Source organism: Mustela erminea, chromosome Y (genome assembly GCF_009829155.1).
Source record: "Mustela erminea isolate mMusErm1 chromosome Y, mMusErm1.Pri, whole genome shotgun sequence".
Lineage (NCBI taxonomy): Eukaryota > Metazoa > Chordata > Mammalia > Carnivora > Mustelidae > Mustela > Mustela erminea.
In genome coordinates this window covers 750,254-776,054 of record NC_045636.1, presented here as the reverse complement: position 1 = coordinate 776,054, position 25,801 = coordinate 750,254, and the positions used below count along the sequence as shown (strand labels likewise).

The 25,801-nt window shown below is 39.9% G+C and overlaps 1 pseudogene; it reads right to left on the bottom strand.

Annotated features, from left to right (window-relative positions):
• Positions 1 to 25,801, bottom strand: part of LOC116583936 — a 70,774-nt pseudogene that overhangs the window by 6,535 nt on the left and 38,438 nt on the right.

The following is a 25,801-nucleotide window of genomic DNA, read 5'->3' as shown; positions in this document are numbered from 1 at the left end:
AATCCAACAGAATCCTAGAGGAGAACATAGGCAGTAATCTATTCGATATCACCCACAGCAACTTCTTTCAAGATAAGTCTCCAAAGGCAAAGGAAACAAAAGCGAAAATAAACTTTTGGGACTTCAACAAAATCAAAAGCTTCTGCACAGCAACGGAAACAGTCAAAAAAACAAAAACAAAAAAAAAAACAAAACAAAACAAAAAAACAAACAAAGAGACAATGTCGCTCTCGCCAGCAAGAACGACCCGCAAACGTGATGAGTGGCAAACTTCTTTATTAGGGGTCCCCGCTCAAGCAAGTTCTGGCAATATATACATGTAAGCAGTCCAGCCCGACTATCCAATCACTGCCCCGTGCACGCGGTCTCCTCGTGAACCCTTATGTAACCACGTAGGGCTCTATTGTTTTCAAGCAGTAATCATGCGTTTCTCTCTTGGCTCCTGGTGCTGTTCATGTGTCAGCCACGAGCGCACCCATACCCTACCTAGCCAATCATTCTCACTTCCTCAACCTTCAGGCATTTTCGTCTACGTGACTCCTTGCATCTGCTGGATGGCTCTCCACAGCTCCCCCTTTTTTATTTGTTTACAATAAAATTTGTTTATGGCAGGGATCGTGCCTGTCTTAGGTTGCCAATCCTCAGCACACATGCTTACCCGTCATCGGGTACTCCCCCTGGTCGAGGAGCCCCTGTCTTAGGTTGCTATGGTGAGGGATCAGTCTTACCCGTCTTTGGCTACCGATCCAGCATACTAAGCCATATTTGGGGGGAGGTACCGGCCTCCAGAGCCATCATGGCTTAGACCAAAGCCCGTTGCTATAGCCGCTGTTGTCGCGCAATTCTACAGATGCATATTAGAAGGAGTACTTGAGCCAGAATCATCAACATAATCAGGGCTCCTATGCCTGCCCAGTTTTTGAGGAACGAGACTGATTGTTATAACATACTAACCCAATCGCTGACGGAGCCAAGAGATACTTGAGTGGCGTTCAAGGTGATACTCTGAGCCCACCGCGGTTGACTAGCTGGTGGCTACGTATGATAGTTTTCACCTTATAAACTTCTGCGAATATAATTTTAAGTGCACAAGGCAAGAGGCACATGAAAAGAACAATTACCACTAGTACTCCTACAATTGTTCCTACAACATACCATGCGTGCGTCAGGGAAGGGAAGTGAGAGAATAAAGAGCTCACAAAGCTTTCAGCAAGCTGAGCAACAGTTAACTTGGCATGAGGAGCCTCCTCAATGTCTAATATTTCTTGATGTAATTGCAACAGATCAAGGGATAGATTGGAGTTAGACCATACCCCCTCGAGATGGCGTTGTACTCGTTCCCAAGAAGTCTCAGAGGCATTATATTTCTTAGAGGTTACACAAATCCAGTGATAATCGCTATGACACTGGATCCTGGTGCGCAATTTTAAGCTCTGAATTTCCTCCCCTAGAAATCTAACAGTATCATATAATGCATTTAACCGGGTTTCAATCCTTTTATCTATATCTTCCTGAATTCCCAGCACGACAGAAGTGTTATGTGCGAGCTGATCCACAGTATCAGCAGCATGCACAGCCTGAGCAAGGGACACAGACGCTGTGGTAGCTGTTGCAATTAGGGTGATTAAGGAAACTATCCCGAGTATCAACAGTCCTAGCTCTCGTCGGGGTCGACTTAGGGCAGCCTGTACGCGCTCCCACAATTCTAAACCGGGGTCAGAATACCATGGTTTGGAAATATTAACTGGGATCATAACAAATGGGGGCTGTTTTACTACTAATAATCCATCGCCTGGCAACATTCCTCGAATACAATTGGTTAGGGTACAGTTATAACAAGAGAAATGATAAGTGGCGTTATCCTTTGTTACTGTAAGGTTTCCTACAACCAGCATGAATGGATGGGGCACGCAGGCTTGGGGATATCTGAGTATCTGTCCAATATTCTCATATCCAAATATGGTCTTAGCGTTGCTGGTTTGCGGGACAAGGATGGAGGCGTTTCCAAAAGCGGCAATAAGTTTCCATATCTCAGTCTGCACCGGGTAGCCGCACTGAGGAGTGAGAATTGGGGGTATTTTCGGACGGCATTCAGGACAGCTGGAAGATATTATAGGCCCCCAATCCCAGAGCTCAAATCTATCTTCTAGTGAGTACTTAGTAGCATTTTGTCCTTGGCAGAGCCTCCAGGGTATTCCAATCCCCTTAGCGATACTTAAGTTAGCTGCACAAAGTGGAATATCCCGTGGGGCTATACCGGAGGTCACCATGGTGCTATTGGTAGTGTCAATGCTAGCTATACTCACATCACTGTAACTAGTTCGCGGGGAAACACTCAAACAGCGTGGTATTGTGCGCTTCATCGCAAAGCATATGGGATATACGTCAGAATAGCCCCTGTAGGATATGGCAGCCTGCTGTGGCCGGAGATGAACAGAAGAGGGAGGGCCTAGCAAGACAGTATCATTGACATACACAGGAAGAGGGCTCATATCCCATCCCACGGGCTGTAACAGGGGTGGGTCGGGGACGTATGCCCAATATAAAGAGCCCTGGATTGCCAACACGTGTTGCATTAAAATAAGCGTCAGTAACAAACATGAGTTAGGGTGAGAAGATTGCACTCTATGCTGAGCCATTTGAAGAAGGGCTTGAAGCTGGGCAGTCTCTTGTCTCGACCACAGTTGAACTGGCTCCGCCTTCATGGGAACAGGTTGCAGGACAGTCATCGTCGCTATCATCACCATCACCAGCACCCTCCACAGGTTCCACGGCCACCAGCCTGGTGAGACGTTCCGGCACCCAGAGTGGAGCAGGCGCATCCTGTGGGAAAACACAAAGGGAACCTCGGTGCCACCTAAGCACCGGGTCGGGTCCCTTCCATAAGCCAGTAAAGACATCTTTCCATTTCACCATTGACTGCTGCATTTTCTGTTGGCCCCAATGACGTTCGGCGGACGAAGTGCCGTCCTTGTCAACCGTGAGGAAATTTAAAATAAAGGTGACCAGATTGGTGAGGTCATTGGGTGTACGATACTCCTCTCCAATTCCCCCTTTTTGTATTTTTTGCAATGTGGTTTTGAAGGTTAGGTGCGCGCGTTCTACGATGCCCTGTCCTTGTGGGTTGTATGGTATTCCTGTGGTATGCTGAATATTAAAGCAGGCCATAAAGCTGCGAAAGCCTGCGGAAGTGTAAGCAGGGGCATTGTCTGTTTTCAAGTGTTTAGGTACTCCCCAGCAGGCAAAGCTGCGTAGGCAGTGGGTCATCACGTTTTTGACATTTTTCCCCCGTGAGGGGGTGGCACTAACAACCCCCGAGCAGGTGTCCACACTCAAGTGGACATACCTTTGCTGCCCGAAGGAAGGAACGTGTGTTACATCCATTTGCCACAGATGGTTAGGCAGTAGCCCTTTGGGATTTACCCCTAAGGAGGGCATGGGCAAGTGCACCACACAATTGCCACAAGACTTCACGATGTCTCGTGCGTCAGCTCTTGAGATGTGAAAGCGCGCCTTTAATGTTAGGGCATTAACATGCCATCTTTCATGATATCTTTTAGCATCTTCCAGAGCGCTACAAACATAAAAGCGCGCGGCCGCGTCAGCCATTCGGTTTCCCTCAGCCATAGGTCCCGGAAGGTCTGAGTGTGCTCTGAGATGTCCGATATAAAAAGGGGCACCACGGGAGAGTATAAGGTCTTGCAATTCAGTCAGCAGGGAGGAAATTTCTGATTGACTGGCTGAGATAATAGCAGTTTCAATAGATCTGGTAGCTGCAACTGCATATTTACTGTCTGAAATAATGTTGATAGGCTGATTTTGAAACCTTTGTAGAACACACATAATTACCAACAACTCTGTTCTTTGAGCTGAGGTCGATGGCACAACAACCGGAATTACCTTTCCTTCCACCACGTAGGCGCCAGTTCCCGATTTACTACCATCTGTAAACACTGTGAGAGCCCCGACCAATGGCTCCAATCGGCAGGATTTAGGCCAAATGAGGGGTGTATTTTTGTAGAACCCAATTAGGGGGTGTGAGGGATAATGATTATCAAATGTAACAGGGTAGGCAACCGTCAAAATGGCCCAATCATCATTTTCATGCGTCAGAATGTTCATTTGGGTTTTGTCATAAGGGATTATACATACATCGGGCAGTCTCCCGAGGACTTGTATGCTAGCTTTGAGTGTTTTGCTTGCCACCATAGCTACAGCTGTAGCATACGGGGTGATGACGCGGCTAAGATTATGGGGTAGGTAGATCCATAGCAGGGGTCCTCCTTGCCATAAGGCTCCTGTGGGTGATCCAGGGGATGGGATAACTATGGCATTTACAGGCTTTTCCGGGTCACATCTATCTGCTGCTGTTAAGGCTAGTCTGCTTTCAACCAACTGCAATGATCTAATGGCAGCTGGGGTAAGAATTCTTGGGGAGTCTAATCTAGAATCTCCAGGCAGGATATCAAATAAGGGTTTCAATTCTGCTGTAGTGATTTTTATATATGGTCGGATCCAGTTAATGTCCCCTAGAAGTTTCTGGAAGTCATTCAATGTGTGCAGGTGATCCCTACGGATCTGTACCAATTGAGGTTTTACTGCTGCGTTAGAGAGCTGCATACCAAGGTATCTCTGTAGGTTTCCTGCTTGGATCTTTTCAGGGGATATAGTTAGTCCCCACTCTGCCAACTGCTTCTGTAGAAAAGTTAGAGCCGAGGGAAGAGATCTCTCATTTGGCCCACAAATCAGGATGTCATCCATATAATGATAACAAAGTAGGTTTGGAAATGCTTTTCGAAAAGGTTCCAATGCTCGACTCACATACAACTGACATAAGGTGGGGCTATTAGCCATCCCTTGAGGGAGTACTCTCCATTCATATCTTTGATCTGGCTCAGCATGATTAATTGATGGCAGAGTAAAGGCAAAGCGCTCCATATCCACAGGGTGTAAAGGAATGGAGAAGAAACAGTCTTTGATATCGATTATGATAGAGGGCCAATTTTTGGGTAACGCTGTCACGACTGGGAGCCCCAACTGAATGGGTCCCATGACCTGCATTTGATCATTAATTTGTCGCAGGTCATGTAGCAATCGCCATTTGCCTGATTTCTTTTTTATCACAAATATGGGAGTATTCCACGGGGACGTGGATTCTTGAATATGTCCTGCTTTGAGTTGTTCTTGGACTAATTCTCTTGCCGCTTGTAACTTGTCTTTTGTTAAAGGCCACTGAGGCACCCAGCGCGGCTCCTGTTGTTTCCAAGTTATTCGAATTGCCTCAGTGGCCGCTAGGAAAAACCCTGACCTCCCATGGAAGGGGGATCGGGATCTCCCTGGCCCTTGGCTCCAAGGCCTTGGCCAGGCTTATATCCCATGTTCCTCATTATGGTTTGGGAGGCCTCACTATACAGTTTTTCAGTAGTAAGTCTAATATCCATCTGCTCCAGCACATCGCGTCCCCACAGAGAAACGGGGGTGGCACAAACATACGGTTGGAAAATGCCTTTATGTCCCTCCTCATCTTCCCAATCTAAGGATGCGGCACTAATATCTGGGCTGGTAGCTACCCCTAATCCTCGGAGGGTTTGATTAGCCTTAACTAGGGCCCAGGCTTTTGGCCAATCTAGATGATTGATAATACTTTTATCTGCTCCTGTATCTAGGAGCCCCCAAAATGGCCTTCCTCTGATCCTTAATTTAAGCATGGGCCTCTCTTTCATGCCCATGGTAAGGCACGCGAGGGAAGATCCTGTGGATCCTAGGCCACCCTTCCTCGCCTGGCCTGTGGATGGATATTTTTCGTGATTGCTGGGCAATATTAGGAGCTGTGCGACTCTATCCCCTGGATTTATAATGTTAATACCCCTCGGGGATGAAATCAGAATCTTAACCTCCCCTTCGAAATCGGGGTCAATGACTCCCGGGTGAACCTGAAGGCCCCGCATAGTGGAGGAGCTCCTACCAAGGAGGAGCCCCACCGTTCCTTTTGGAGGCCCTCCATGCAGGTCAGATGGCATGGTTTGCACCCCCATTTCAGGCGTTAGGACCATTCGGGTGGTGGCACAGACGTCAAGTCCGGCGGAACCTGTTGTGGCTCTCCTGGGCCCTGCGTGGATTGGCCCTCCTGATTGGAAGGTGGGAAAACCCATCGCGGCTTGGTAGGTAGGGACATTGCCACCCCGTACATTTGATTCGGGCCCCGGGGGGTGGGGCCCTGCCTCCCGTTTTTTGAATTCCCCCAGTTGTTAGGAGGCAACGGGTTCCCTTCAATGTCCGCCACGGAGCGACATTCATGTGCCCAATGATTTCCCTTCCTACATCGCGGGCAAAGCTGAGGCTTTGAGCCCCCTGGCGGTATTTTTGGGTATACCTTCCCAGCCTGGGTTCCACGCTGCGGGCAATCCCTCTTAACGTGTCCTTCCTGGCCACATTGAAAGCATCCTTTAGAGCGGGCTCCTCCCTGACCCTGCATGGCTTGCGCGAAAGCCGCTGCCATGACCTGTCCCTGAATTATGGGTCCCGTTATATCCCTGCAAACTTTGATATAAGCTGATAGGTCCTTTGCTTTCCAGGGTCTGATAGCCTCCCTACACCATTTATTAGCATTCTCGTAAGCTAATTGCTTGATAAGTGGCATTGCTGTATCAACATCCCCGAACATTCTGCCTGCGGTCTGCATTAATCTATCCACAAAATCAGCATAGGGCTCGTTGGGTCCTTGCAATACTTTGGATAATTGGCCTTGCAAGTCTCCTGCCCCTCTCAGAGTCTTCCAAGCCCTGAGGGCCGCCGTGGCTATCTGTTGATACACCGCAGGGGGGTATGTACTCTGCACTTGGGCCCCGAGGTATGGCCCCGTGCCCGTCAGCATTTCTAAATTCCATTGCGGGTTACCTGCAGCTGCATTTCTCCGTGCTGTGTCCTGACAATTGTCCTGATTTTGGATTTTCCATTCTAGATATTGTCCTCCACTTAATACCGCCCTGGCCAAGTTGGCCCAATCCTCGGGAGCGAGGTAGAGTGCTCCCAGCGACTCCACAAGGGAGACCGTAAAGGCTGCCTGGGGCCCATAGCCTCTAACTGCCTCCTTCAGCTGCTTTACCAACTTAAAATCTAGTGGCTGGTGGTACCTCTGCTGATTCTGATCTTCTAACACTGGAAAAAAGCCTTTTCCCGGGCCAAGGACCTCTCTCCAATTTTCCGCGGCGCAGCCCGAACAATAGCACGTCTTGGTGCAGCTGGGCTTATAAGGCGGGGGCCACTCATGGGGTGGCGCCATGTGGCTAGAATGCGGAAGCGGCGTAACTTCCGTTTTTAATTTCGACTGCGCCACAACTGCGGCTTCCGCCCCTGCTCTCAGCTGCGCCATTACTTCTCCCTGCACTCTTAACTCTCCTAATACTTTTTGCAATTCCGCCTCCTTATCCTCAAGTCGTTGCCTCATGGCTTCCAAGTCTGTCTGGAGACCGGGAGATTCCTCCTTCTTGTTGTTTGCCTCTATCTTTCCTAGCTCCTGCAACTCGCTTTCTGACATCCCTTCTGAGCTTTCGCTTTCGGGGTCAGAGTCTCGGGAGGAGCCCTTACAGGATTCTTCTTTCACTTGCTCAAAAACTTCCCCTCCCTGTAGTACTGCTCGCTGTAGGGGCTCTCGGGGGGATTGCAAACATACTTTCACCAGGGACCACACGGCGAGAGTCCCCGGGGATGTAGAGGGGCAGCGTTTTAAGTCCTCGCCCAGGTGTTCCCATTGTGGCACATTTAGGAGACCTTCTTCTATAAACCAGGGGGCAATCTCTCCCACTTCTTTCAAGAAGGCCCGGGCTGTTTTTGCCTTTAAGGGGGTACCGTTCATCTTGAGAACGTCTTTTAGGGGATCTTCCATCCTACGTCTACTAAGCTCGTTCCCCATCCCGAGGAAACCTTTACTTGTATCGTCCCTGCAGATCGTCACAAGCCGCCTAACCTCCGATCGTCTCCAGGGAACTTCCCTGTCAATGGACAGTTATTGGTGCACTCCTTACCTTATCGTTGCTCTATCTCAATCTCCGTTTTGCGATGCGGACAGATCCCGGGTTTCGGCACCAGATGTCGCTCTTGCCAGCAAGAACGACCCGCAAACGTGATGAGTGGCAAACTTCTTTATTAGGGGTCCCCGCTCAAGCAAGTTCTGGCAATATATACATGTAAGCAGTCCAGCCCGACTATCCAATCACTGCCCCGTGCACGCGGTCTCCTCGTGAACCCTTATGTAACCATGTAGGGCTCTATTGTTTTCAAGCAGTAATCATGCGTTTCTCTCTTGGCTCCTGGTGCTGTTCATGTGTCAGCCACGAGCGCACCCATACCCTACCTAGCCAATCATTCTCACTTCCTCAACCTTCAGGCATTTTCGTCTACGTGACTCCTTGCATCTGCTGGATGGCTCTCCACAAGACAACCCACGGAATGGGAGAAGATATTTGCAAATGAGAGTACAGACAAAAGGTTGATATCCAGGATCTATAATGAACCCCTCAAACTAAACACACATGAAACAGGCAAACATATCAAAGAATGGGCAGAAGATATGAACAGACACTTCTCCAATCAAGACATACAAATGGATATCAGACACATGAAAAAAATGTTCATCATCAGTAGCCCTCAGGGAGATTCAAATTAAAATCACATTGAGCTATCACCTTACACCAGTTAGAATGGCCAAAATTAACAAAACAGGAAACAACATGTGTTGGAGTGGATGTGGAAAAAGGGGAACCCTCTTACACTGTTGGTGGGAATGCTAGTTGGTGCAGCCTCTTTGGAGAACAGTTTGGAGATCCCTTAAGAAATTAAAAATAGAACTTCCCTATGACCCTGCAATTGCACTCCTGTGTACTTACCCCAAAGATACAGATGTTTTGAAAAGAAGGGCCATCTGTACCCCAATGTTTATAACAGCAATGGCCACGGTCGCCAAACTATGGAAAGAACCAAGATGCCCTTCAACAGACAAATGGATAAGTAAGATGTGGTCCATATACACTATGGAGTATTATGCCTCCATCAAATACGAATACCCAACTTTTGTAGCAACATGGACGGGACTGGAAGAGATTATGCTGAGTGAAATAAGTCAAGCGGAGAGAGTCAATTATCATATGGTCTCACTTATTTGTAGAGCATAACAAATAGCATGGAGGACAAGGGGTGTTAGAGAGGAGAATGGAGTTGGGAGAAATTTGAAGGGGAGGTGAACCATGAGAGACTATGGACTCTGAAAAGCAATCTGAGGGGTTTGAAGTGGCAGGGGGTGGACGTTGGGGTACAGGGTCGTGGGTATTATGGAGGGCTCAGATTGCATGGAGCACTGGGTGTTGTGAAAAAATAATGAATACTGTTTTTCTGAAAATAAATAAGTTAATTTATTTAAAAAATAATAAAACAAAAAAAAAGAATTAGAAATAAAAAAAAGAAATAGTGATGCTTTATGGTGATCATATGCACTGCTTTTGCAATAAGGAGTATAATACTTAGTCCATCAATGGTGGTATTCCTGTTGGCCTTAGTTTGTAAAATGACCACAGAATAAATGTCTACGTTGATCATCCAGAAGAAAACTAAGGAGTGTGGAATATAAACATAGAGATTCTGTGCTTGAGCAGGTCCATTTATGATTAATTGGAGTTATAATCATTCCCTGCAATGTACTCAGGATAGTGGTGGTGCACAGAGAAACACCTGGGTAACTCTCTGAATATAGAGCACTACTTTACATCCAGTATTGTCCATCTCCAGCCTAAATCCAAAGGATGGCATTGTCATTGGAATCCTTCTGACTGTGAGTTTCAAGACATTAGCCAAGTTAAGTGGACAGAAATCATATCTCAAGGCTTATTCTTATGAGGAAGAATTAATAAGGTATATATATATAAGGTAAATAACAAAGAATTCCCCATGAAACTAATACAGGTTTTAAAGATAAAGAAGATACCAAAATTATTTCACTAGAAATGATTGTCTTTCAGTTCACTTAAATCTTCAACCCAAGTTTATTACATCCTATTGACAAAGAATTTCATCATGAATGTAAATATTAAAGGTAATTAAGACTGAGAATGATGTTATCAAGTTTCAAGGAGTCTTACTGCAGAATCAGCAAATATAGAGCCATACAAGATCAATGGAACAGAATGCAGTGTTTATGAAGAATATCATGTGTTCTGTGAAAAAAATAATAAAAGTAAACTATGTTTAAAATTAAGCTGGGGTTCCATAAAAATTTAGGATTTTTGTTCCAACTATAAGAAAAAATGTCCATGTTATTTTGATTGTGATGGCATTGAAATTATAGATTGTGCTGGGAACTGTAGACATTTTAACAATGTTTATTCTTCCAATTCATGATCATGGATTGTTTTACCATCTCCTTGTGTCTTCCTCAATTTCTTTCATAACTGTTCTGTAATTTCTAGAGTATGGATTTTTTATCCCATTGGTTAGGCTTATTCCTAGGTATCTTTTGATTTTTGTACCATTGTAAATGGAATTGATTCCTTAATCCCTTTTTCTTCGGTTACATTATTGTTTATAGAAATGGAATTGATTTCTGTGGAACCAGAAAATACCACCAAATCAACTAGGGGAATGTTGAAAAAAGAAAAAAAAGGCAGAGAACATCATATTGCCTGACTTCAAGGTACATTACAAAGCTGTGATCATCAAGACAACATGGTATTGAGAGCAAAACAGACGCATATCAATAGAACAGAATAGAGGACCCAGATCTGACCCTCAACTCTATGGTCAACTATTCTTTGACAAAGCAGGAAAAAATATTCAATAAAAAAGACAGATTCTTCAAAAAGTGGTGCTGGGAAAATTGAACAGTCACATGCAAAAGAATGAAACAACCTTTCTCTTATAACATACACAAGATAAACGTGATAAAATCCTGAGGAGAACAAAGGTAGTAATCTCTTTGACATTGGCCTCAGCAACTTCTTTCAAGGCACATCTCCAGAGGGAATGGAAACAGAAGCAAAGGAACTTCTGAGACATTATCATAATAAAGAGCTTCTGCACAGCAAATGAAACAGTCAAAAACAAAATAAAATAAACAAAAAACAAAACAAAGAGGCAACCCACGGAATGGCAGAAGATATTCACAAATGGCATTCCAGACAAAGGGCTGATATCCAAGATCTACAAAGATTTTCTCAAACTCAACACCCAAAAAACAAATAATCCAGTTACAAAATGGGCAGAAGACATAAACAGACACTTCTCTAAAGAAGACATACAAATACAAATGGCTAACAGACACATGAAAATGTATTCTTCATCATTAGCCATCAGGGAAATTAAAATCAAAACCACATTGAGATACCACCTAACATCTGTAAGAATGGCCAAACTTAATAGGACAGGAAACAATGTGTTGGAGAGAATGTGGAGAAAGGGGAACCCTCTCACACTATTGGCAGGAATGTAAGTTCATGCAGCCACTTTGGAAAACAGCATGGAAGTTCCTTTAAAAATTAAAAATGGAGGGACGCCTGGGTGGCTCAGTTCGTTGAGCAGCTGCCTTCGGCAGCGTCCTGGGATCGAGTCCCACATCGGTCTTCATGCTCCGCAGGGAGCCTGCTTCTCGCTCTGTGTCTGCCTGCCACTCTGTCTGCCTGTGCTCGCTCTCACTCTCTCTCTCTCTGACAAATAAATAAATAAAATCTTAAAAAAAATTAAAAATGGAGCTACTCTATGACCAGGAAATTGCACTACTGGGTATTTACTCCAAATATACAGATGTAGTGTAAAAAAGGACCATAAGCCCCCTAGTGTTCATAGCAGCAATGGCCACAATAGCCAAATGGTGGAAAGAGCCAAGATGCCCTTCAACAGATGAATGGATAAGTAAGGTGTGGTCTACATACACAATGGAATATTACTCAACCATCAGAAAGCATGAATACCCGACCTGTGCATCATCATGGATGGGACTGGAGGAGATTGTGCTGAGTGAAGAAAATCAAGCAGAGAAAGCCAATTATATGGTCTTACTTATGTGTGGAACATAGGGAATAGTATGAAGGATATTAGAAGGAAGGGGAAAATGAAGGGTGAGAAATTGGAGGAGGAGACAAACCACGAGAGATTGTTGACACAGAGAAACAAATTGAGGGTCTTGGGGGGGTGGATATGGGTTGGCCTTGTGATGGGTATTAAGGAGGGGATGCATTGCATAGAGCAATGGATATTATATGCAAACAAAGAATCATGGAACACTACCTACAAAACTAATGATGTCAGGGCACCTAGGTGGATCAGTGAGTTAAAGCCCCTATCTTAGGCTCAGGTAATGATCTAGGGGTTCTGGGATTGAGCCACACACTGGGTTCTCTGCTCATAGGAGAGGATGCTTTTTCCTTTCTCTCCGCCTGCCTATCCAACTACCTGTGGTCTCTGTCTGTCCAATAAATAAATAAAATCTTTAAAAAGAACTAATAATATACTGTATGGTGACTAACATAACATAATAAACAAATAATAGTAATAATAATAATGAAAAGTATGTGAATTTGACAAATTTTTGGGATACAAGATAAACACACAAGATTCAGCTTTATTTCTTTATACTAACACTGAACAATCTAAGATTTTTTTTTTTAGGTCAGCTAAATTTAAAATGGCATTTGAAAGACCATGAGACTTAGGAATAAATTTAACCAAGGAGATGTCATATTTATACACTAAAGTCTAAGAAACATAGCAGTAAAAAATTAAAGCAGTAAAACAAATGAATAGAAACACGTTCTATGACCACGGACTGAAGGACTTATTTTTTTTTATTGTGTTATATTAGTCAACATAAAATACATAATTTGTTTTTGATGTAATGTTCCAACATTCATTGTTTACCTATAACACCCAGGGCTCCAAGCAATATATACCCTCCTTAACACCCTTCATCCAGCTAACCCATTTCCCTACACCCATCCCTTCTAAAATCCTCAGTTTGTGGAAGACTTAATCTTGTTACAATGGCAATGTTCCATGAAGGGATCTACAGGTTCGATTTAGTCCCAAACACGATCCCAATAGCCATTCATTTTTTTTAAAGATTTTATTTATTTATTTGAAAGACAGAAATCACAAGTAGGCAGAGAGGCAGGCAGAGAGAGAGGAGGGGAGCAGGCCCAGCCCACTGAGCAGGGAAACCAATGTGGGGCTCGATCCCAGGACCCTAAGATCATGACCTGAGTCGAAGGCAGAAGCTTAACCCACTGAGCAACCCAGATGTCCCCCCAATAGCCATTCTTGTAGAAATAGAAATCCTGAGCCTAAAACATCTATGGGATTTTGAAGAACCTCAAACTGCTTAAGAAATTTTTAAAAGAACAAGGCTGAAAGATGCACACTTCTTGAGTTCAAAACTTTCAATAAACCTAAAATCAAAGCAGTGTGGTACTGGCATAAAGATAGAGATAGAGATGAATGGAATGGAATGGAATGGAATGGAATGGAATACAGAGTCCAGAAATCAATGATGAACTGATTTTTGACAAGGATCCCAAGAAAATCAGTTGGGGGAAAAACAGTGTCCAGTGTTGGGCAGCTCAATATCTGAATGCAAATGAGAGATGTGGACCCTTATTTTGCATCATATGCAAAAATTAACCCAAAATAGATCAAAGGACTAAAGAACTACAGGGCAAATGTTTATGTCCTTGAAATCAGCAGTGTTATCTCAAATAGGACAACAAAAGAAAAAGCAACAAAAGAAAAAATAAGTGAATTGGAATTCACAAAATTAAAAGTTTTAGTACATCATAAGACACTCTCAGGCAGATAAAGAGATTTCCCAAAGGTCGGGAAAAAGTTATTAGCAAATAATATCTCTGATAAGTTTCTACTATATGGAATAGAGTATATCATATATGGAATATATTAAAGAAAAACCTGTTAAACCCAAACACAAAAGGCAAACAACTAAACTAAAATGAGGGCAAAAATCTTGAACAGATATTTCTCCAAAGAAGATATTTTAATGGCCAAGAAAAACAAGAAAACGTGTTCAATATTTATTAGAGAAAGACAAAGAAATTAAAACCACAATGAGATACTACTCCACACTCACTATGAGTATCATAATCAGAAAGAAAGAAAATAATGACAAGTATATGAGAAGTTGGAACTCTCACACATTGCTGGGGGAAAAGTAAAGTGGTCAGCCTCTGTAGGAAATATTTAGTGGTTCCTTCATACATTAAATATATTATTATATGATGCAGCAATTATAATCCTAGGCCTATACCTGAGTGGAAATAACTGTTCAGACAAAAACATGTACACAATCATTCATAGCTTATCCCATTCCAATAGCTACAAGGTGGAAACAACCAACTTGCCTAACAACAGGATGGATAAGCAAAATTTAGTACATTCATATGCCAGACTATTTTTTTCAGCTATAAAAAGGAATGAAGTTTTGATACACACTGCCAGCCTTGCCAATGTTATGCCGAGCAAAAGAAGCCAGACAGAAGGCGTCCATATTGTATGATTCTATTTATAATAACTGTAAATTTATATAAATATAAATATCCAGAAAACGTAAATCCACAGTGATGAAGAGAAGAGTAGCAGTTGCAGGAGACTGGTGGTGGGGAGGGAATGAAGAATAACTGCCCACATGGCATGAGGTTTTCATCTGGAATAATAAAAATGTTCCAAAACTATATAGTGGTGATGGTCTCTTAATATTATGAGTGAACATAATGCTACTGAAATATACTTAATAATATACTTAATACTATAATACTTTCTTACTAATACTATACTTACTAATACTATAATAATAATATACTTAAATACTTAAAATGTCAAAAGAGTAAATTTTATGTTATATGTATACTATCACAGTAAAAACATGAAGAAATAGAACTTAGCTCATCTTTGAGCTAAGTTTCATTATTATATGAAAGTTGAGATTATCATTCTTAAGAGTGTTTTGACACTTCTAGTGGAAATCAGAAAATAGAACTATATCTTTAGTGTGATAAAAAAAAAACTCCTAGAAATTAATTAATGGTGGGAATATTACTTCAGGTAGACTGAAGATATTTTCATATGGACACATGCAAACATGCACACATGCAAACAAACCACACCCCACAGACACACACGCGCACACACACACACACACACACACACACACACACACACAGTCATTACAAAAGGAAATTCTGAAGAATGTTTTTTAGGTATAAGAAAACTTCCCCTGAAGTACCAGCGTCCTAAGTTGGAATCTAAGAAGCAGCACCTACAGCACAGCTGCCAAAACCCATCCACAAGTAAATTGTAGACCCAGTGAACATCATGGCGAACTCTATTAAATAGTCAAGGTACAAGTAATTCCACACTTATATTTTGGCCAGTAGTTAAAATTGCGAGCATTCCACAACTCATTTTATTACACTAGTAATAAATGTGTTTATTTATTACACATTATATAATGTGTTTATTTATTATATAAATGTGATCATTTATTATATAGTTTATAATATATTATATATTATTTATTATATAAAGATATAAATGTATTATATAAATAAACATATATGTTTATTTATTATATAAATGTGTTTGTTTATTATACATTACACATTTATTACACATTTACAAATATAAAATGTGTTTATTTATAAAAATTATACATATTACAGTAGTAAAATTTTAAAATAAAACCAGGAAATGAAAATATGCAAAACATCAATACCATTCATGAAGATATAATCCTGAACAGGGTCAATTAATTAATCAACAATATACAAAATTATTGTTTCCATGAATGAGTTAGGTTTCCCCAAGAAAACAAATTTACCCTATTATTAAGATAAAATAGTTAATAAAATTAACTATATTCACAAGTTAAAGTATGATCTTCTAAATACTTGAATCAAAATTCCTTGATAAGCACTGGGTTTTATATGCAATTAATGAATCATTGAAGACAATATCAAAAATTATTGGTGTAAAATATGTTGGTTAATCAAACTTAATAAAAAAAAATAGAGCTATCATTTGACCCAGCAATCACACTACTTTGTCTTTACTGCAAAGATACAGATGTAATGAAAAGAAGGGCCACATGCACCCTAATGTTCATAGTAGCAATGTCCAAACTGGAAAGAACCATGATATCCTTCATCGGACAGATGGATAAAGAAGATGTAAACCATATATACAGTGGAATATTACTCAGCCATCAGAAACAATGAATTCCCCAATTTTTTTATCAACATGGATGAGACTGGAGAAGATTATGCTGAGTGAAATAAGTCAAGCAGAGAAAGTCAATTATCATTTAGATTCACTTACTTGTGGTGAGGAATAGCCTGGAGGACATCAGGAGAAGGAAAAGAAAAAAGGTAGAGGGGGAATCAGAAGGGGAGATGCACGATGAGAGACTATGGATTCCTGGAAGCAATCTGAGAGTTTTGGAGTGGAGGGAGGATGGGCAAATGGGTGAACCTGGTGATGGGTATTAAGGAGGGCACATATTGCATGGAGCACTGGGTCTTATGTACTGTATGGTGACCAACATAACATAATAATAAATAATTTAAAAATTAATAAAATTATTTAAAAATACAATAAAATATAATAAAAATATAATGAAATAAAAATATTAAAAATATAAAATAGAATATTATATTAATATAATTATAATAATATATTAATATAATTAAAAATATAAAACAATAAAATAAAAATAATAAAAATATAATAAAAAATAAAAATAAAAGGATACTTTAACAGAGAAAATACAAGTAAACAAACAAACAATTCCCTGATAAAACTCAGAATACTTTCAAAATTAAAACAAATGATAGAAAACTAAGAATAAAATGCCACATGCTTGACTCAGGAAAGTAATAATGCTCTGGGCCTGCAAGATGACAAAATACTGAAAACTCTCTATGAATGGGACAATTCCTGGTTATATCTTTTCATAATTTTTGTATGAGAGGAGCTTATCCACAACCTAAGGTAAGAAAATGACCAGTACACATTTTGGAAAGGGAAAAATACCCACAATTTTCTCATTAGATGATATTATTTTCTATGTATTAATTCCAAGGAATCTAGAGTTTAAAGGTTAAAAAAGAGAGTTTTATAAGGTAAATGAATAAAAATATCACTATGAAATAAATATTTGCAGTTATATATCAGAAACAAACTATATTTCTATAAAGCAAAGTTTAAGGTTTAGGATACTACATACACAGTATAAAATTACCAAGTAACTATAAATAAAAACAAGAGACATGTGAAAGAAGAGAAAATGCATGTAACTTTTCATGCTCAAGGACTCAATGATGTAATATCTAAATGATGTCCACATTTCCAAAGTGATGTATAAATATTGTAGAATCCATATCTGATTCTCAAAATGATTTTCCCAACTGTACAATGTCTGTGATATGCACAAAGTCAAAAATAGCCAAAGCAACTTTAAAAGAAGAAATGTTTACAAATAATTGTAAATATAATTCATTATAAATGAGTATGTAATTCATTATAAATGGCTATGAAATTATCTTATTAATATATGATGGGTTTGTTGCTAGGAGCCACCTAGGAAACAAATAAGAGTTCCAAGCAGTCAATCAACACATTTTTCTAGTCCTCATACATGATGAAGTAAAGAAGTGGGAAAAGAAGAGACTTTTACAACAATAGTGTTATCTCTTTTCTAAGTATGGTCTGAGATATTTCTGATATAAAGTCATATAAAATATAATTTTCTTATGCACTGAACACATAGCTGTAAAAACAAATCTATTAAATACTTTAGAATTAATATAGATAATATCTTCAAGAGATTAACCAGATATGTTTTTCTTAAAAATTTAAAAAGCACAAATATAAATAAAACTATTAAAGCCTTTACCACATTAAAATGAAGAACATAAAGTGATTGTGCTAACAAGCCCCAGGAAGGAGTAGCTACTTGTCACAAACATAATAGCAAATTAGAGCATACAGAATGTATTTGGAGATGCACAGTGTATTCCGTCTGAGCATAAAAGAAACAAAGGTAAAAGGGAGGAAATGCAAAAGGACAACAAATGTACCTCTGAAAATAGGGTATGGTAGTGAAGATCTTAGCAACAGCAGAAATAATGTGATTATTAGCAGAAAGGGAGAGAGTGATAGGGTTGTAGAAGTAGATAAATGGAAGAAAGAGAAAATTACATATAAATACTACCTTGTGGGGGACATGATTACATTCATACTTAAAAGAAATACAAGACTGTAAAGCATTAAGGCAATGCCCTAAAAACAAGTGCATATGGGGTGCCTAGCTGGCACAGTTGATTAAGCATCCAAGTCTTGGTTTTGGCTGAGGTCATCATCTCATGGGAAGGGAGAGTGAGCCCTTCCTGGAGTAAATATGGAGACTGCTTAAAACTCTCTCCCCATCTTCCACTGTCCCTGTCTCACCCCATGTTCTGTCTGTCTGTCTCTCTCTCAAATAAATACAGAAATCTTTAAAAACAAAACAACGGCCCAAAAAAGTGCATAAAGCTGAAAAGAAAGTGCAATAGCCACTAAACAAACAAACAAACAAAAAGAAAGAAAGAAAGCAATAGCCACTATATACATTGACATGCATGAAACTGGAGAAGATTATGCTAAGTGAACTAAATCAAGCAGAGAGAGACAATTACCATATTATTTCACTCATGTGTGGAACATGAGGAATAGGGCAAAGGACCACAGGGGACCAGAGGGAAAACTGAATGGGAAGAAATCAGAGGGGGAGACAAACCATGAGACACTAGGAACTCCAGAAACCAAACTGAGGGTCACAGAAGGGAGCGGATGGGGGCCTGGGGAGAAAAGGTGATGGGTATTAAGAAGGGCACGTCTTGGGTTGAGCACTGGGTGTTATATGGAACTAATGAATAGTTGAAAACTACAACAAAAACTTATGGTATTCTATATGTTAGTTAATTGAACATAATAAAAAATAATATAGGAAGGAAGAAGGAAAGAGAGAGAGAGAGAGAGAGAGAGGAAGAAACGGTAGTAGGATAAGTTGTAAGTCAGACAAGCTCCAAAGTGTGAAGAATAAAGAAGGGATGACAAGGAGGGATGGCAAAGAATAGGTGATATTATCAATACATAGTATATTTCTACCTACTATCAAGTATATATAAGACAATACACTCATAAAGTTATCTCAGTTATGTGTAGACAGATTTTTCTTAAATAAATTCAATGAAAGAAGAAAAATTGATAAGATCAGGAAAGCCAAAGGAGAAGTTTTGTATTGCATGGAGCACTGGATATGGTGCATAAACAATGAATCTTGGAGCACTGAAAAAATAAAGTAAAATTAAAAATAAAAGAGAAGAGAATTTGGTTAATGGGAGATTAACTTATAGAATAGAAAAATAAGGTACGCAATACATTTTAAAAGTCAGTATAGTAAAACCGATTGGGTTATTGTACCATAAAATAAGTTAATATAAAGAAGAAATCTGAAATAGAGGAAATTTTAAGAGATAGAAGGTAAAGTTTAGACTTTGAAAGAAGAGAATAAAATGATTGGTAGAATTCTGGAAAGGGTTTACTATCTCTTTTGCAGCCCTGAGCCCCAGTTACAGCAGCAACATCCTTACCAAAGCCAGCATCTGTGGCCACAGTGCAGAAGGGTAACACTCACAGGTTTTCTGAAACACAATAGCAGGATGTCAGGGTTAATGGGTAGGGGCTGTGGGACTTCATCTCCCCCTGGGCACTAGCTACTTTGCTATCCAAATTCGAAATGGCCTTCTGTACAATGACTCAGCCTGGCATGTACACAGGAGCTCAAACTCTGCTCCCTGGTGTGGGGTGTCTCCTCTTAGGGTCATTAAGATCGTCAGTTGCAAGGGCACAATTACCTTCTGATAGAACAGATTGCTCCCATGTTGAGCCAAGTTGTAAATTATTCCTCAGGGTTCCGGAAGAGTGATGGTACACTAACCAGAAGTTTAGTTCTCTCAGCTACGGAAATCACATTAATACTCAGTGTTACACCACCCACAGTGCAGCATCCTTGAAGCTGGGGTGGTGACTCTTCAGACTTGGGTTTCAAGTTTCTGAAACTTCTATGTAGAACAAGCAAATTGCTTTGTCTCATTCAGTGACTAAATTCTCAACAAGAGATCCATTATATAACTCACACAACGTTAACTATAGGAAACCTATACTTAGTCTTTTTTTTTAATTTAAGTGTTTTATTTTGAAATAATTATAGATTAAAAGGAGCTAGTCAGAGCAGAAAAGTCACACTAGATCTTCCCCAAGTTTCGTCTTGGTTACGTCTTTCATAACTAGAGTCCAATTCCGTGGGTTGCCTCTTTGTTTTTTTGACTGTTTTTTGACTGTTCCCTTTGCTGTGCAGAAGTTTTTGATTTTGATGAAGTCCCAAAAGTTCATCTTCGCTTTTGTTTCCTTTGCCTTTGGAGACATATCTTGAAAGAAGTTACTGTGGCTGATATCAAAGAGGTTACTTCCTAAGTTGTCTAGGATTCTAATGGATTCCTGTCTCACGTTGAGGTCTTTTATCCATTTTGAGTTTATCTTTGTGTATGGTGTAAGAGAATGGTCGAGTTTCATTCTTCTACATATAGCTTCTCAGTTTTCTGAGCACCCTTTTATTGAAGAGACTGTCTTTTTTCCACTGTATATTTTTTACTGTTTTGTTCAAGATTATTTGACCATAGAGTTGAGAGTCCATATCTGGGCTATCTACTCTGCTCCACTGGTCTATGTGTCTGTTTTTCTGCCAGTACCATTCTGTCTTGGTGATCACAGCTTTGTAGTAACGCTTGAAATCAGGTAACATGATGCCCCCCATTTTATTTTTGTTTTTCAACATTTCTTTAATGATTTGGGGTCTCTTCTGATTCCATACAAATTTTTGGATTATTTGCTCCAGCTCTTTTGAAAAATACTCGTATAATTTTGATCAGAATGGCATTAAAAGTATAGATTGCTCTAGGTAGTATGGACATTTTAACAGTGTTTATTCCGATCCAAGAGCGTGGAATGGTCTTCCATCTTTTTGTGTCTTCTTCAATTTCTTTCATAAGTGTTCTGTAGTTCCTCGAGTACAGATCCTGTACCTCTTTGGTTAGGTTTATTTCCAGGTATCTTAAGGTTCTTGGTGCTATAGTAAATGGAACTGATTCTCTAATTTCCCTTTCTGTATTTTCATTGCTATTGTATAAGAAAGCCACTGATTTATGTACATTAACTTTGTATCCTGCCACGTTGCTGAATTGCTGTATGAGTTCTAGTAGTTTGGGGGTGGAGTCTTTTGGATTTTCCATATAAATAATCATGCCATCCGTGAAGAGAGAGATTTTGACTTCTTCATTGCCAATTTGGGTACATTTTATTTCTCCTTGTTGTCTGATTGCTGTTGCTAGGAATTCTAATACTATGTTGAACAAGAGTGGTGAAAGTGGGCATCCTTGTCTTGTTCCTGATCTCCACAGGAAGGCTGCAAGCTTTTTCCAATTGAGGATGATATTTGCTGTGGGTCTTTCATAGATAGATTATATGAAGTTCAGGAATGTTCCCTCTATCCCTATACTTTAAAGAATTTTAATCAGAAACGGATGCTGGATTTTGTCAAATGCTTTTTCTGCATCAATTGAGAGAACCATGTGTTTTTTCTCTCTTCTCATATTAATTTGTTCTATCACGTTGATTGATTTGCTAATGTTGAACCATTCTTGTAGCCCAGGGATGAATCCCACCTGGTCATGTGGATAATCTTTTTAATGTGCTGCTGGATCCTGTTTGCTAGGATCTTGTTGAGAATCTTAGCATACATATTCATCAGTGATATTGGTCTGAAATTCTCCTATTTGTTAGGGTATTTGCCTGGTTTGGGGATCAGGGTAATGCTGGCTTCATAGAAAGAGTCTGGAAGTTTTCCTTCTGCTTCAATTTTTTGAAACAGCTAGGTGTTATTTTGTCTTTGAAAGTTTGGTAAAATTTTCCAGGGAATCCATCCGGTCCTGGGCTCTTGTTTTTTGGGAGGTTTTTGATCACTGCTTCAATCTCGTTACTAGATATCAGTCTATTCAGGTTGTCGATTTCTTCCTGGTTCAATTTTGGGAGTTTATAGTTTTCCAGGAAGGCATCCATTTCATCTAGAATGCTTAGCTTATTGGCATATAACTGTTGATAATAACTTCTGATGATTGTTTCTTCTTCCTTGTGTCAGTTGTAATCTCTCCCTTTTCATTCACAATTTTATGAATTTGGGCTTTCTCTCTTTTCTTTTGGATTAGTGTGGCCAATTGTTTCTCAAATTTTTGGTTCTTTCAAAAAACCAACTTCTAGTTTCAATGATACATTCTACTGTATCTCTGGTTTCTACCTCATTGATCTCAGCTCTAATCTTGGTTATTTCCCTTCTTATGTGTGGAGTTGGTTTGATTTGTTGTTGATTCTCCAGTTCTTTAAGGTGAAGAGACAGCTGGTGTATTCTGGATTTTTCAATTTTGTTGAGGAAGGCTTGGATGGCTATGTATTTCCCCTTTAGGACCGCCTTTGCTGTATCCCATAGGTCTTGGACCGAAGTATCTTCATTCTCATTGGTTTCCATGAATTGTTTAATTTCTTCTTTGATCTCCTGATTGATCTAAGCATTCTTTTTTTAATTAAATTGATTTATTTATTTTCAGAAAAATAGTATTTATTATTTTTTCACCACACCTAGTGCTCCATGCAATCCATGCCCTCTATAATACCCACCACCTGGTACCCCAACTTCCCACCCCCCCACCACTTCAACCCCTCTGATTGTTTTTCAGAGTCCATAGTCTCTTATGATTCACCTCCCCTTCCAATTTACCCCAACTCCCTTCTCCTCTCTAACACCCCTTGTCCTCCATGATATTTGTTATGCTCCACAAATAAGTGAAACCATATGATAATTGACTCCCTAAGCATTCTTAATCAAGGCGGTCTTTAGCCTCCAAGTCTTGAGTTCCTTCAGAACTTTTCCTTATGATTGAGCTCCAGTTTCAAAGCATTGTGATCTGAGAATATGCAGGGAATTATATCAGGCTTTTGGTATCAGTTGAGTCCTGATTTTTCACCCTATATGTGTTCTATTCTTCAGAAGGTTCCATGTGCACTTGAGAAGAATGAGTATTCCCTTGTTTTAGGGTGGAATATTTTGTATATATCTATGAGGTCCATCTGGTCCAATGTGTCATTCAATGCTCTTGTTTCTTTATTGATTTTCTGCTTCGATGATCTGTCTATTTCTGAGAGAGGCATGTTAAGATCTTCTACTATTTGTGTATTCATATCAATATGACTCTTTATCTTGATTAACAGTTTTCTTATGTAATTGGCTGCTCCATTTTGGGGGCATAGATATTTACAATTGTTAGATCATCTTGGTGGATAGTGCCTTTAAAGATTATGCTGTGCCCTTCTCTCTGACTACAGCATTTGGTTTAAAATCTAATTTATCTGATATGATAATCACTAACTCAGCCTTCTTTTGAGGCCCATTGGCATGAAAAATGCTTCTCCATACCTTCATTTAGGTTCAAAATGGGACTCTTGTAGACACATATGGATGGGTCCTATCATTTTATCCAATCTGCAACCCTGTGCCATTTTATGGGAGCATTTAGGCCATTCACTTTGAGAATGATTATTGATAGATACGTTTTTATTGACATTGAATTACCTTTGAAGTCTTTCCTTCTGTAGACTGTCTCTATATTTCTGTTCAATGCTATTCTTAGTATTTTTCCTCTTTTATAGAACCCCCTTAATATTTCCTACAGGGTTGGCTTGGTGGTTGCATAGTCTTTAAAGCTATTCCTGTCTTGGACCTTCTTTTTCTCTCCATCCATTTTGAATGTCAGTCTTGCTGGATAAAGTATTCTTGGCTGCATGTTCTTCTCATTTAGTTCCCTGAATATATCTTACCAACCCTTCCTGGCTTGCCAGTTCCCTGTGGACAGGTCTAACATTATTCTGATGGGCTTTCCTCTGTAAGTAAGGAGTGTCTTTGTCCTAGTGGCTTTCAAGAGATTATACCTACAATTATGATTCCTCAATTTGACAATCAGGGGTCATGATTTTTTTGGAATGTATAATCTTGGGTGGAGACTTTTAAGCCTCTAGTACATGAATGCTGGTTCCATTCGCAGAATTGGGAAAATCTTCATGAAGAACTTGTTCCACTATATTTTCTAGACTTCTTTCTTTCTCCTCCCCTTCAGGGATTCCCATAATTCTGACGTTGGATTGTTTTATGACATCATTTATTTCCCTGATTCTGTTTCCGTGGTTTCTAAGCTGTTTGTTCCAGGCTTCCTTCTGATCTTTTCTCTCTGTTTGTCCTCCAGGTCACTAATTCTGTCTTCTGTCTCAGTTACCCTAGCTTTGAGAGAATTTAGATTACATTGGAACTCATTGAGAGCATTGTGAAGCTCATCCCTGGTAGCTTTCAGCTCTTCCCTAACATTGAAAACATAATCTCTGGTCGTTTTCAGTTCAGCCCTAATCGATTCCGTTTGGTCACCCATGGCTTTCTCCAACCTAGCTATTGCTTGGATAATTGTTAGCCTGAATTCTCCGACATATTGTCTATGTTGATAGCCATTAGCTCTGTTGCAGAAGGTCCATCCTTTTCTTCTTCTTATGGGCATTCCTCCTCCTAGTCATTTTGGTGGGAGATGACTGAACAGATATAGCTGGATGTATTGACCGTGGTGCAGTCAAGGTGCACCCTGGAACACTTCTGAGCAATCAGGATGAATAGTATTTCTTAACACAAGGAGATGAGGACACAGACAGCAGTCAACACTTTTGAGCAGTCAGGTTTCCCATCCCAAACAAGAGACAAAAGAAAAAAAATAGAGAGAGAGAGGAAAGAAAGGGAAGATGAAACAGAAGGTTCAACCCAAATGGGCCCCAAGTTAAGATTTAGGAAGTAGACAAACAAAAACAGACAAACAAAATGACTGATAAAAATATATGACAAGAGAAAAAATATACATTTGCAAATAAAGGAAGAACCTTGTCAAAAAGAACCCCAAGTGTAAGATTTATATACTATCAAGACAAACACAAAAACACAGAAACAGTGGTGGAAGAAAAAGATGGGAGAGTGGTTATAAATTCTTAGTGTGAGCGAGGAAGGTTGTTTTGATTCTTCCTGGATGTATCTTGGTATCACTGTTAAAGGACTCAACTTTCCCAAAATAAAGGGGGATTAAAATTGGTTAACTATAGGGGTAGTATTGATTGGGGGAAAAGGATTACTTTGTAGTTTAACTCTATATGTATATTAGAAAATATAAAAAAAGAATAAACTATACTAAACTAAACTAAAATTTAAAAAAAATCAAAAATTAGAAATGAAAAGAAAAACAGGTGTATATATCAAAAAGTTCAGGTTATGGAATGTGATCTACTGGACAGCTCACTGTGATGGTAAATAGGTTAAAAATTATCTATATTTAAAAAAATGAACCAGAATAGTGGGAACGAATAAAAAATAAAAGTTTTTCTATGAAGTAGTGGTGGTTATTCTCTTGTCATCTTTTTTTTTTTCTTTCTTTCTTGTTTTGTTTTCTGGGACAGGGGCCTGCCATGTGGGTTTTCTGTCAATGATTTTCCCTGAGTTAATTTCTCCAGTCCCCCTCAAGGGGTTGGGCTCTGAGGAAATTGTTTTTTTTTTTTTTTTCAGGCTTTTGTTCTCTGGCGGTTTTTA